Consider the following 12,727-nt stretch of genomic DNA (forward strand, 5'->3'; position numbering starts at 1 on the left):
ATTTGGGTGAAACCCTTCAAATAGCCTAAAGCCTGTGCCGGTTGCTTGAACCCTGACATTTCAATTCTTAACATTTATGCCCCAAATAGAAAGACACCTTCCTTTGTAAAGGAAAGACTACTATAGTTTAAGTTACATATTGACTCTCACATACTGATAGGGGGAGACTTCAATACCACACTCTCAGAAATACTGGAGCTAACAGACATAATAAACATAGCGATCTAACAGATAGTTACAGATTTAAGAAAGTTTTCCCATGCTCATGGATCAATAGGATTGACATTGTAAAAATGGCCATCTTACCAAAATCATTCTACAGATTCAATATCATCCCCACCAAATGGTAAGACTTCCAGTAATTTTTTCATTGTTCATCATTGTTTTAACTATCCTTTATTTTTTTCCTATATGTTGAAAACTGTCCTTTTAAGGTCAGGGAAGGATTGTGTTGGAATTTTGATGGGAGATAATGTCAGGGCAATACAGCTGGGTTTGAGGGGGCATTTGAGGAATGATTGAAACCTACTGTAGTAGAAACCTAAAATATATGAATGTGATTGTACTGAGATCTTCTTATATTGGAAGATATGGAGTCACAACTGGCCAGTTCTTTTCATCAAATGAGGCTTCCAGTAGCTGGATTGAGTTATATTCAATTGCGTTGTTGACCAAGGAGGTCCTATTGAAGTCACAAGTCCTCCAAACTAAACTAGGCTGTTGCTAAGATAATGGGCTGATAGTGCCACTCCTTGCCAAAAGAAAATAGCAACACAACTCACTGAACATGGAGAAGTTGTGCTGATATCCATATGGAACCTTCATCCCTATGTTCTAGTCTTTATGCTGTGGGAAGGTACTCTACAGGGTACTAAAAGAGAAAGATAAATGCCAAACCAGTCCAAAAAAAAAAAAAAAAACAAAAACCCTTTGACTTACAATGTATCTTGACTGTAAGATATAATAGAGCAGTGGTGGCACAGAACTTGTGGGAGTAGCCAATCAATATCTGATTTGACTTGACTTAAGGATCACTCTGTGAGATAATACCCACACATAACATTGCTAGGGTAACTAAGAACCTAGACATCCCAGATATGTAGGGTAATATCAAACACTACTTATCTAAAAAATAAGTATCATAAAATGACTCCTACTGATATTTGAATATATTCATGGGTCAGTGCCTTATTCAGTCTGCATCAGAGAGGTTTCCTCCATCAGCAGATGGGAACAGATGGAGAAACCCATAATCAGACTTTACAGGGAGAGAAAGTCTAAATGGGATGTCTCCATCAATTAGTTCTCCTCACTATTCAGGGAACCCTGCTGGAGTAGAAGCTGAAAGAATGTAAGAGCCATAGGAGATGGAGGACATAAAAACAAGGTCCTCTGGATGAACTAAGTAAGGCATAGAGACTGAAGCAGCAAGCAGAGGGTCACCATGGGTCTAAACAAGTTCTTTTGCCTATATATGATAACTTACAGCTTAGTATATTTATGTGATTCCTGAGTATGAGAACAAGTAGGTCTTTGACTCTTGTGCCTGCTCTTGGAACTCTTTTCTTCCTGTGGGGTTTCCATGTCCAACTTCAATATAATGGTTTTGCTTTATCTTATTATATTTTATTTTGTCATGTTTGGTTGTTATATCTAAAACCCTGTCCTTTTCTTATGAGAGACAGAAAGGGAGTGGATTGGGAGTGAGAGGAGGAGGATCTGGGAAGAGCAGAGGTAATAGAAAATACAGTTGGTATATAACATATGAGAAAAGAATCTATTTTCAATAAAAAAACAAGGAAAAACCAATGACAAATACATAATAGAGATATGTGGATAATGGAGATTGTATTTATGCCATTCACACAGACTAGAGGACCCTGAGCTGTCTTATACTTAGAGACACACAGTTACAACCACAGATAAGCACTTTTGGTCCTATCTTACAGGTATTTATGCTGCTTACCATTATGGACAAGATGGAGTCAAGACCCCTAAGCTCCACCTCATTTGTGGGTCCTAGTACTGACATTGGATTGCCCTTACAGATCAACTTTGAAATTACTAGATCATGCTTCTCTAAAGTTTTAAAACCATTTAGCAGTCTGACATCTACAAAACATTTGCCCCTGCTCAGAGCCATGGGGATCTCTAGCATCCTAAGAATATTATGCAGGACATCAGACCACCGTGCTTCCACCTATTACATCTGTATCACCATTGTTCTCCGAAACTCAGGGAAGAATGTTGCTACATGTGGACTGAACTAGGTCCCATCTTCATTCTTGGCGCTCCACTGATATCTGCTTATTCCTAGCACACTGTTCCTTTCATGTGACTCCCAACACTTAGCCTTCCCATTCAAGGACAGAACTCAGGACTGTGGTTCTACAATAACTTCACATAGGTTCAACTAGGAGATAAGTATTGAGAGAGGTGACTGGAAATATTACCTAAAATTGGTGGTCTGGGGACAGCTTCATTTGCATATAGTGATTACAATCTCTGTGGTCAAGGCACAGAAAAGTGTTTCTTCCTTACAGCCCTACATAATGATAGACTTTTTAACTTACAGGATTCAGACATCAGACTAATCATTCGTGGGTGCATAGCTTTGATCTAGGATGGGGTGATACATGGATTCAGTGTGTACAGCTTGTTAGCCCCAAACAATCATGGCCCACATCTTAGGACTGGAGCTATTTTGTCTTCTGTGTTCTTCGTTCCATGGTATTTTTCACAACTGTTCATAAGTTTCAGAATATGGTACCACCATATAGTATGGGGAGCTGATGAAGACCTGAGCCAGGGCCATGTCAAAGACATCAATTCCTCAGACCCATGGAAATGGCAAGTCTCCCCCTTTTCAGGTGCAAGGTGATGGAAGGACTTATATTAGTTTGTGTACAAATGTTAATTGTATGTTCAAAAAGTACCAACAACAGCTGCTTCCTCCCTGACTACTACAACCAAGACTTGTGCCTTATGGGGATTTGCTATTAAGAATTGCTAAACCTGCTTCCTTGTTTATCTGTACACCATAAAGTTACTTTTGCCTCCTCAGTTCAGATGCATAAGATCAATACTGAGGGTTTCTTGGATGCTGTATGCCTTCATGAGAGCACAGGACCCTCCAAATGTCAGCTTTTCTGGATGTGTAGCTATGTGCATGTATCTTCATTCCTTCATTACCCAGGCAAGTCAAGTTCAAAATATCCAAGTCATGGCAACACAATCACTAGATAGAAATACCAGTCCCACACAACTATTTTGCTGAGAATGCAGTAACAATTATCAGACTTATAGTTGCTGATTAACTGGATACTCAGTTCTGTTTAGGTCCTGAGAACATGGTGGCCTACAGGACACATCTGTAGAGCAGTGCCAGTAGATGACATAGGACAGGAACAAACACATGATACTCTAATAGATGATACTATACACTCTGAAGAGGGAAGAAGATGACACTAGCTGTATGTTCACAAAGAGATACAGACATCTTCAAATAAAGGAGGAATGAATGAGCAGGTACTTGGGGAGGAGTGTTCTTAGCAAGAGAAACTCCCAATTACAAAGAACCATGGACGAGAGCATTGAAGTAAGACATAGAACAAATGAATGGAATGAGCATCCTCAGGTCCTTGAAGACTTGACCTTAGCATTATGTATTTTGTTTCCACCTTCCAGATTTATCTCAAGGAATACATGTGGAACACACCAGCCTCCTGAATTTCTAGAGTTAGATTATTCTCCCAGGTCAGATGGAGTGAGCTAAGTGGCTTCCTGTGCGAATAGAGGATATAAAATAGGCTTCTGGTGAATGACTACTTGGAATTGTCTAGTTCTTCCTTTGCTGTCTTCCCAGTAAAGTCTTGTATATCAATGTTCCTTAAACACACTGGCTGTGGTAGTCTGCTCTAACCTGGATATCTGGGAAGCTGGGCTAGTATATACAGGTGAACTCTGATATATTCTCTCTCAGAGTAGAAGGACCAATTAACAGTTAACCAAGCATGCAGCCCATGCTTGTGCCTATATATTACCCTTTCTATAATTCTTTCAGCATTTAGTGAGAACCCAGGTAAAGCCCAGAGTTGTCACTCTGAGGTCTTTGAACTTCTCATTACACTTTATCCTTCACTTTGTCTTTTCCTTGCATGAGTCCTATGTTTGCTGTGTATCATTAGGTGTCGTCTGCTACACAGGTGCCATTGCATCCTTTGGTTCTGCATGGACTTGAGCTCTTCTTCGTTCTAAGTGAGGGCATGGAATCCTCTAGAGCCAAGGATGGGACTTTGAGCATAGAGTGAAAAGATACTGCAAGGATATCACCTCAAGGTTTCCATCTGCAGCTCCACGCCCTATTTCTCATATTGAAGTTGCCCAGTTGATAGAAAATATGGGCGATTTGTCTCTGATTTTCATTTGGAATATGTGAGCATCTCTTAATTAGAGTCACTAACCAGGATTCTTTTATTAATAAATTACAGAATTATGATAAATTTAAAGAGTTCTCCAATTATACTAATGTTCAAAGAATAAACATCTTTGCCATATTGAGTCATTGAATCTTTGAATGTTTTCTATATTATCACTAATAGTTTTTAATAAAAATAGTGGATGCCTAGAAATATTACTATATTTTAATAAGTAGTTTACTGATAGCTTAATGCAAATAAAAATTTTATAATAAAGAATATCCTTTTCTATTAATTTCTGGGTATATAAAATTTGTTAAGTTTATGGTTTGAAATTAGATCTGAGAAATTTGCTGTATTTTATTAGGTGGTATACATGCTACATATTTGTGAGATTTCTTAGCTATAGTAAGTAGCAATTTTATTGGTCCTTTCTCAATTCCTGTCTCTTTTGTTTCACCTCATCCCTTTTATACTTGCAAGGAAGACAATGGCCATGGGCAACTTGTCTTGCTGGAGTTTTGAAGCATTTTTTTCCTATGGAGTGTAGTGTTTGCAATAGGATTCCTTCATAATTCTCTCACCAGATTAGGGAATTTCCTTTATGTTCCTTGTAAAATATGAGCTATTTTATTAGATATTGGGTCTTTAACAATAGTATTCTGCCTTTTTTAATACTGTCATTTGTGTAGACTTACCTACTTGAACCAAATTTGTTTTTGTCTAAGTCTCAGTAGCTTGAGAATCCAGGTGTGCCACTCTGCATTTAGGATTCTTACTGTAGGTGGAATTAAGTTGGTCCTAAAGGTATATTTTGTAGTGTTTCACAGATATACCTTATCATCACAAGTTGTTGAAAAGAAATGTCTTTTTGCTGTTATCCAACAAGTCAGGGGGCCATTTGAGACAGGTGTTATTATGAATCTTTCCAGGATATAGGAGCCTCATGTTGTTTGTAAGCACAAAAGAGAAAGCCATTTTATAGTACACCAGGAACTACCTCTACAGCAGTATTAGGTGGTGCTGGTCTGCATATGAGAGCACAGTAGGGGAGAAAGGTCTCATGGGGTTCTGGCATGGCCAGAATGACTAAAATGTTACATCTCTAAGGGGAAGCCAGAGTAAGGCAGGCTGCTAGGCCTCTTCTGCCACAGCCACTGCCCCAGAATTGGTGGCAGACAGTGAGATGCAGCAGGCAGATAGGAGCCAAAGTCAAAGTCAGTGCCACTGAGCAGGAAGTGGCTGTAGTCAAGCACACACATTTGACTTATTGGGTGGGATCGAGGTCCAAAAGCTTCAGGAGAGAAAACTCTTCCATGGAGTGTTATAGCTGGTTAAAACAGGCAATATCTCATGACGTTGTTCCTTGAGGACAAGGAAATAATAAACACTTTGGGGTGGGTTGGGATCTAGGGTATATCCTTCCTATTGGATTGGTTAGGGATGCTCTGTCTGTATGGGGAAAGGACTTCATGTTGTCTCTATGTGACTGATTGTCATGCTCCTTCATGTGGTCACATGCCCCAGGACATTAATCTGGCCGAGAGCTAACTCCAACTCATGAAGTTCTCAGTTATGGGTTTTATTGGGGTTCTGAACTTTACTACAACCTTACCATTCTTCTCTTTGGTGGCATGGTCCACTGCCCCACAAGGTAGCAACAGCAAAGATATGGGGTACTGTGCATTATTTGGCCCTACCAAATTTAAACAACTTTTAATGTACTCTATATCTTAGTTAGGGTTCTATTACTGTGATAAAACACCCAGATCAAAATCAACAGGGGAGAAAAGGGTTTATTTCAGCTTACAACTCTCAGGTTATACTCCATCAGTGAGGCAAGTCAGGGCAGGAACTAAGGCAGAGAACATGGAGGAATACCACTTGCTGTCTTGCTACTCACGACTTGCTCAGCCTGCTTGCTCATATCACTGAGGACTACAGGCTCAAAAGTGGCATGAGCCATAATGATCTTGCCCCTCCCACCCCAAACACCAATCAAGATAATTCACCAAAAGCTCCCACAAAGGACAGTTTATTGGGGGCATTTTCTCAGTTAAAGTTCTCTCTTCCCAAATAACTCTAGTTACTATCAAGCTGACACAACACTAGCCAGCATTTGTGAGAACAACAGAGTTTTTTTTTTTTTTAAAACAAGAGAGAAAATTGTTAATCTCAACATACTGGTTTAAAGACACAACATGCCCAAGTTATTGATATGAGAGTAGGCTGTAGCCTTTTCAACTCTTTGAAATAAAGTATAATTGTTAATTTTGTGAGTTATTAGGACTGTGTGTAAATACATCAGAATGAAAGTATTTCACAATGTCAGAACTGGTCCCTCCTGTGATGTAAAAGTCAAGAACATTTAAAACATTCTTTGTGAAATATACCCAATCATTTTTACATCAGTTAAAACATGATGCTTCCCTGAAAGAACAAAGAGCAAATGAATACAAGCATCATTGTTGTGCTAAGTCAGTTATAAATCTCCTGTTTGTTTGGGTGTCCACTGATGCTGCAATTTTCTTTTGAATCCAGTACAGTGTGTCCAAGCCTTTACTCTTGAAAGATTTACTGCTGTTGGTTTCACAAGAAGCACTCCCTCTGGGCCAGTCATTTTCTCTGTCAGTTAATCTTCCAGGAATTGTGATTTTTTTTTGTGTTATCTGCAAAGCCCTACCACTAGATTTGAATAATTGCATAGGACTGTAAGGTGAACTATTTACTTTTTAACCATTTAGTTTCATTCAACTTCTCTTCCTGCTTTAATTAGTTCTTTGAAAATTCCATACAACATATTTTGATCATATCTGTTTCTAAACTCAGATCTAACATCCTTCCCTATCTACCTTGATTTGTGTCTTTTTTTTTGTTTTTCTAACCTATCAAAGACAGTTGGTACATTCTACATACTCTTGGATACGTAGCTTTCCACAAAATTCATACTTCATGAATTAAAAATGAATATTTGGTCAGAGTTAAAATAGAAAATTCAGATGACCAAATAAAATATTACTGCCCTTCCAGGTATTCATATTGAATATATGCATATAGACAGTAATCATAGATCCAGATACAGACATGAATGCACCCATAGTCACATTTTTATTCATGTGTTTACATATGTGTGTAAGATAAATCTTCTTATGCAGACAAAGCTAATCTTAGAACTTCCATCTCAGATTACCCTACTGCTCCATCCTCCAGTGGTTGTAATTATAATCATCTGCCATCATGCCCTGCTCAAATCTTTGGACCTCTTTGAAGAAATATTCTGTATACCATTTTACAAATGTATTTTAATTTCTTCTCAGAGAGTATTTGTAGAGAATCTTGTTTCTTACATCAGCCCATTCATTTCTTCCTTAGGTAGAAAGCCTGTAGTCATTCACTGACAAATCAGAAAACACGGGAAAGCTCAAAGGCTCATTTCTACTGGGAAGAACTTTGAGAGTACATTTTATGGATCTATTTAGACTATTATCTAGAGGAAATCGTGTCTTTAAACAAAAGTGAGATCTTTTCCTGGGTCTGTAGGACAGTGTTCCCTTCTGTTGATACCCGTCCAGGTCATTCTGCAAGCCACTGAAACCACATGTACCCTAGTCATCCATAACATGTCCCACCAAAACAATGAACTCTCGTCTATGTTTCCACATGCTGGTTCTGTGATTGCTTCATGATTGATTGCCAAAATAAATATTTTTGGATAATAGGAAGGGTGTTTACAACCTTCTAGACATAAGGAACAAAGTCAGTGTGCCTGAAAGGCTAGATAATATACCTCTGAACCACAGATTCTGAAGAAGTGAGACTGGTGCTTGCTTATTCAATCACCTGTTTCTGTTCAGGTGAGAACCTTGTGCTCTACCTAAGTTGCTTACTCCTTTGTGCTCTGATAACCCACATGACCACTACTGTCTGGTCACACAGATCTTTGGGACATGACCTTCCAGGATTCAAGTGTTTAATATTGAGCTTGGTATATGGAGGCAGCCAAGGGTTAGCATCACAAAGAATGTGAATGAAAGTACAGATGAGGTATAAAGGGGGCTCTGTTGTCCCTAACATTTAGATGCACAACCTACACTTTCAAAACTGGCCCCTGACCCTCCAATGACACACCTGCCCCTACTTGCCATGCCTTGCTGCTAATGGACTTGGTTTCAGTTCCTATTATTTCTCTTTTTCTGTGACCATGAGTTTTTGTTTCAGTTATCACAGATTTAATTTTAGCTTGTGGACTCTCAAGGGTGGCAGCTGCAGTCATAGCGAGCTCAGTAAAGCAACTAGGTTCATCTCTCTTTCCCAACCTCCTCCACAGAGCTTGTAATGTCTTCTTACTATTACTATATATCACACTTCAAGCATTGCTGCTTTACCAAGTGTAGAACCGATTTTCCTGGCCAATTCCATCATATAGTAAATCTATTGCTTCCCAATAGTGTACATTTATCGTGTAACTGCTCATTGGTCATAGGAATCTGAAGCTCCAGGGAAGGGAAGTTACCCTTCTATGGCAGGCCTATGTAACATCTCAGGAGATGATAGTGGAAACTAGAGATTAGCGAGGATCTCCACTGACCAGAGACACTCTAAGCATCTCCTCAATTAATCTATGACCCCACACTTTCCTGAACAGATTGATAATCACTCCCTAGTGAAGACAGGGAAACTGAAGTTCACAGAGGGGAAGTTAATTTCTCAGGGTGAAGTTCTGATAAAGAATGAGCAAGTAGCAGCTACCCCTGTATATCACCTTGAGTCTTCTATAAAACACGTATCTAGGCTCTGCTTGATTCTTTGTTGCTGTCTAGCCACACCCTTAGCTTCTTGTAGATGGTTGATCATAGTACCTGTATGTCAGCTTCTCCTCAATGTCAGCTGTCATTGCTGGTTGATTTTTGCTCTGCTCACTTTAGCATGATGAATAAAAATCTCTCTATGTGAGAGTGTCCATTGCCTGGAAGGAGGCAGCACTCCATACTGTGTGAGCACAGGCAGGTGTCTTACTCCAATGAATATGTTTCCTTGGTTCATAATGAAAGGTTCTGGAATAGAATTGAAGATAGATAGGAGTTGGGTGGTGCATCTGGTAGCAGGAGAAGATGACGGTCTCCACAGGAGTTCCTCATAATTTTCGCTTGTTGGAAGAACTTGAAGAAGGACAAAAAGGAGTAGGTGATAGTACTGTTAGCTGGGGCCTTGAAGATGATGGAGACATGACACCTACATGGTGGACAGGCATGATTATTGGGCCACCAAGGACAAACTATGAAAACAGAATATATAGCCTGAAAGTAGAATGTGGATCTAAATACCCAGAAGTTCCTCCATCAGTTAGATTTATAACAAAAATTAATATGAATGGGATCAATAATTCCAGTGGAATGGTGGATGCACAGAGCATACCAGTATTAGCAAAATGGCAAAATTTCTATAGAATTAAAGTCATACCTCAAGAGCTAAGATGTCTTATGAGGTCCAAAGAAAATATGAAGCCACCAGAAGGACAGATGTACAACAACTAATTTTAGTGGATCTCAAACTTGTCTTAAATCTGCAACCTTATACTCATGTTAATGTCTTGATTAAATATCACCATGCACAATAGTCACACAATAAGTAAAAGATTGCAGCTGGTAAACATGACCTGGACAGTTGCAAGAATATATTTAATATATGCACACCTATTATGTTTTCAGGTAACAAGAGACGTGCAGCACAATTTTTCTTTCTCTTCTTTTTTTTAGATTTATTTATTTATTTATTATATATAAGTACACTGTAGCTTTCTTCAGACACTCCAGAAGAGGTAGTCAGATCCCCTATAGATGGTTGTGAGCTACCATATGGTTGCTGGGATTTGAACTCAGGACCTTCAGAAGAAGCGGTCGGGTGCTCTTACCCATTGAGCCATCTCACCAGTCCCTTTCCTTTCTCTTCTTAAATCACTGTCATTTAAACATGAACCTGAAGTACTCAAAATGGAATTCAGGCTTTCAATACAAAAGCATGACAAAAGAGTGTCAGATGGCCATGGAAACATCTGTTTTTCTGGAAAGTAAAGTCTCAAGAAGAACAGAAATGGCATGCTTTATCATATTTAGAGCTGCAGTTGAAATTGTTTAAAATAGAAGATACAATGATTAGTCAACAATTGTGTTAATTCTTGAAGTGGTGTGGGTGCTGACTACTATTAGTCTTAAACATATGTTCAGGATTGTTTTGATACCTGTATTTATAATAAAAGATGTTTGGGGTTTTGAATTTCTGTTAAAAGCTGTTCCTATTTGTAACATTTGTAACAGACATGATAATTTTTTTACAGTCTTTGTTTAGTAAAACATGCTTAGATGTTTTAAGTGGAGTTAACAAAAAGGAAATCAGTGTATGGATATGTGATTTTAATATGAAAGTTAGTCTTAAAATTTAAATAAAATATGGAATGTGTCTTAAAAAAAGATGGATAGGAGCCCATTCTGCCTGATTCTGGAGATTTCACTGCAGTGGAATGAAGGTCCTAGGTATTGGCTTCATAGGATTACTAAATGCCTGTTCTGATTTTGAATGTTCCAAGTTTTGTAAATGGTATAGAAGACAGTAAAGCTCAAGACATTGACACCTTTCAAATTGGTAGATATGGCCAGAATGAAACTTTTATTGCCTCTATTTCAGGCCTTTTGATCTAGGCCCTGGTGTCACAAATATCCTGGGCTGTGAGATTTGTAAATCTCTGGTTCCTGTCCCAAACTAGAAATTACATTCAAGATTTAGTTCCTCATCAGTAGCCAAACCTCTTCCCTGGAGCTGCCTCAAATGAAGAGCTTTTGCTCAGTCTCCCTGTGCAGACTTTAACTGTGTTGAATTACTCTTTCTCCTTGCAATAGGGCTCACATCTCTGCTCTCCTCTCTTTCCTTTCCCACATGTGGCCTAGTTCTTAGCACCACCCAGCCATAGTACTCAGAGTTTAGGGACTTTCTGTGTGGAGAGTAGGGTGGTAGGTCAGGAACAGTGGGACATAAGATTGTGGGATAGAGGTAAAATGATGTTGAATTCACTGCTCAGGCTGCAGAGAGAAAGTCCATAGTACTCACCCTCTATTTCCGTGGCCAGGCCAGTCACCCAAGTTGCCCTTCATACATTTGCCTTGTAGTCTTGGGGTATAACTCCTGGGCTCTGCTCTAGGATCTTGTTATGACCACACATGACCTACAATATACCAATGTCATAGCAGATTTGTTCTGTAGTGTAAGCTCTTGCATCATAGGATCAGCTAGCTTCCAGAATGCAAATTGGAGGAAACACTTTTGAGCACACATTGGAAATATTAGGTGATGTTCATAGTTAAGTAGAGAGCCAAACTTTCGCAGACTCATGGGTGGCCATGTCTGGTGGAAGGTAAAGTGGAAGCACTTCTCATAAAACTAAAGTGATGTCAATGGACTTTCATTTCTTGGAGGAAAGGAAGGGTGGATATTGAAACATGGAGACTTTGCTGTTTACATGTTAGTTGTTAATCTCAGGCTGCCACAACCTCTGCTGCATATGGATCAATCCTTCTGTCCTAGCTTGAGTCCCTGAAGGCCTGATTTCTCATCTCGTGCAGTTGGACTGGTGGAGCTTAAGAATCTCAGAGGTCAAAATTAGTTGAGAAACTTCAGCCAGACCCAGGCCTGGCATCAGGTGCTTTTACCTCTGTGGGTAGATTTAGGGCAAATCCAGCTTGCAGTCTTAGCTTGGAAATGGTTTCAAGACCCTTCACTATGTTGCTATCTGCCCTCAGCACCATTTCTCATTTTGAAGGTAGTCAGAATATTTAGATAATGGTTGATTGATTTTAAGAAGCAGAGTCTCCTGTTTTTGCAGGTCTTGCTCCTTATTTAAGGATCCTGTTGTGAATACTGGGTAGCACAGACACAAAGCCAACATTGGTATCACCAAGATACATAAAACTCATAAAGTACCTGAGTGGTGAGGTTGGCAGAAACTAGATGAAGGGCTTGCTGGATCAAATGAAACACTGTCTGGTGGTTGGACCAACTTCAGGGAAGATGAGAACAATGTAAAACCTTGGAGCTTTGTGTTTTGGATAATGATGAGAATCTCATTGTTCATCTGATTTCCTTTCCTTTCTATGCATAGAACAAAGTGTCTATTATTATCATCCTGCTGCACAGAGAGAAAACTGAGGCTAAACATAGTCAAAAGTAAGTTTCTATTTACTTTTGGCTATTAGAACATTATCTTTGGGAAACCCTAGTTGGTGTTATTACAGCCCCTTCATACTATACATACTTTATTT

General features: G+C 39.1%; 1 pseudogene and 1 further gene; one reads left to right on the plus strand and one right to left on the minus strand.

Moving 5' to 3' along the window:
- Igl (immunoglobulin lambda chain complex) overlaps positions 8,156–12,727 on the minus strand; it is a 233,987-nt gene continuing 229,415 nt past the window's right edge.
- On the plus strand, positions 9,504–10,880 carry Gm10088 (predicted gene 10088; annotated as a pseudogene).

This window comes from Mus musculus, chromosome 16 (assembly GCF_000001635.26).
Source record: "Mus musculus strain C57BL/6J chromosome 16, GRCm38.p6 C57BL/6J".
NCBI classification, from domain to species: Eukaryota; Metazoa; Chordata; class Mammalia; order Rodentia; family Muridae; genus Mus; species Mus musculus.